The sequence below is a fragment of the Microtus ochrogaster genome, unplaced genomic scaffold, assembly GCF_000317375.1.
Source record: "Microtus ochrogaster isolate Prairie Vole_2 unplaced genomic scaffold, MicOch1.0 UNK32, whole genome shotgun sequence".
Taxonomy (NCBI): domain Eukaryota; kingdom Metazoa; phylum Chordata; class Mammalia; order Rodentia; family Cricetidae; genus Microtus; species Microtus ochrogaster.
The window spans coordinates 2,107,037-2,109,402 of NW_004949130.1; positions in this window are offsets into that span (position 1 = coordinate 2,107,037).

Genomic DNA, 2,366 nt, shown 5'->3' on the forward strand with positions numbered 1-2,366 from the left:
AGCTCCGGCTTGGCTTTCATCCTTGGACCTAAAATCTTCATGCCTCCAGCTCAGTGTCATGGCTCTTGGCTTGGGTGGACAGAAATTAACCAGGAGTCTGGGGTACCAGGCGGTCGGGCATCATTGTGGTGAGCACGTACCGCGTGGGGAATTGGGAGAGAGAAAAGCAGAACCTTCGCATGCTGGGGAGAGCGGCAAAACTTAGGAGGCGAGGGTGGTGAGGAACAGGTTAATGCAGATGACCTGTTTGCCACCAAGGTGATGTCCAGGCATGGGCTGTGGCCTTGACATAGTTGTGGGGCGTCCATGTTGATGTCGGAGGCTCCTGTAACCTCTGAGGGCCCTGAGGACACCTGGGGTCTGCTGCCCCTGTGAAAATGTCACAGTGTCCAAGGAATTTGTCCCCACAGGGACCATGCCCATCTAGATGAACTGCACTGCCACCTAGGACCATGGTGACATCTGGGCAGGAAATGCTGCCTAGGGCCAGGTCTGGGCCTAGGGCCCTTCTGAGGCTAGACCTGGTGTTGGTGCCCATGACTTCTCTCACCACCGAGGGCTGTGCAGAGGCCCATAGCCTGGACCATGAGGCCATGCTGAACTTTGAGGGTCAACCTGTGCTACCAACCAGGACCATGCCACTCTGACCCATGCCGGTATCCAAGGCCCATACACATCTGAGTGACAAGCTCTCTGAGGTATTGTATAGACCCAGCTGGGGCATGTTCATGTCCATGACCCTGCCACAGCCAGGGTCTGCATTGATGTCCGAAGCTCCTGTTGCCATCAAAGACTGTGCTGATGTCCAGGATCTGGGTCGCCACTTGGAGCGAAGGTCTCGCTGCCACTAGATCTATGTTGATCAGAATGACTTGCACTGCTACCTGGGGCCATGGTGTCCTCTGGGCTTGGGCTGCTGCCAAAGGCCTTGTTTGGTTCTGTGACCCTGCTGCAGCCATGGATTGTGTTGATGTCTGTGGCTCCTGTTACCACAAAAAACAGTGAGCATAGGGCTGCACAGAACTGGCCCTGTCCCTCACAGGCTGCAGCTTTAGGGAGACGTGGCCCTGCCCCTCACCACTATAGCACACGGGAGAGTGGGCCTTGCACCTGCCTGTCCCCGATGGCCAGAGTACAGATGAGCTGGTCCTAAAGGTGGGAGAGCAGGAGAGCTAACCCCATTATCTCTCACACAGTGGCATGGGCAAGGCAGAGATCACCCCCTTCCCCGCCCCTCACCCCTTGCCGTGTACTGCAGGCAGCAAAAGGTGGTCCTGGGGTCACAAGAGTGGCAGAGCTGATCCTGCCCCTCACCCGCTGCGGCACTCCGGTGAGAGGTCCCTAATGTCACCTGGGCAGCACATGGGGAGATACAGGTGAACCAGCCCTGAGAGTGTGAGAGCAGGAGAGCTGACCCCCCCCCACGTACTCCCTACAGCAATGGAGAGAGCAGGAGCTGCACCTTTGGAGATGAGAGCAGGAGAGCTGGCCCTCTCCTTGCTGCCTGATGCAGTGGGTGAGCTGCAGTGGTGAGCTGCAGTGATGAGCTGCGGAGGGTGAGCTGCGGCGGGCGAGCTGCAGTGATGAGCTGCGGCGGGTGAGCTGTGGCGGGTGAGCTGCGGCGGGTGAGCTGCAGTGATGAGCTGCGGAGGGTGAGCTGCAGTGATGAGCTGCGGAGGGTGAGCTGCAGTGGTGAGCTGCAGTGGTGAGCTGCAGTGCTACAGCGGGTGAGCTGGCCATGGGTGAGCTGCAGTGGTGAGCTGCAGTGATGAGCTGCAGCGGGTGAGCTGGCCGTGGGTGAGCTGCAGTGCGCAGTGCTGTAAAGCTCACCATGGTGGTGTCCACGAGGGAAAACTGACAGGCTGACCAAAGCAGCTACCACCCAGGCCCAGAATCGGGGTTATAAGTTAGCCCACCCCAACATCCTCCTCATCTATGAACTGCTGGAGCATGTGAGGGGGCCAAACTTAAAGATCCAAAGCTGCAGGATCTCCACGACACAGGGCAACAACAAGATACCCAAGAGAGGTTCCAGTGAGGGCCCAGTATCGATACTGCAGCAAAAACCAGAGGCCTTGAACCAGACAAATGACTCATTGCAACGACCAATTATAAGTAAAGATGTACAGGCTAAAGGATACAGTAAGTGACTCACTGGGCCTCACTACAGCTTCCACACGAAACATTCTTGTTTGTTAGTTTCATTGGTTGTTTGGTTGGTTTTTGGTTGCTCTTTTAAATTTTGTTTTGTTCTGGGGTGGGGGGGTTGCAAGGGCAGAGAGTAGACATGAGTAAGTGGGGAGATGAGCAGAATTGGGATGCATGAGGTAAAATCCACAAAGAATCAATAAAAAGTTTTTAAAAAT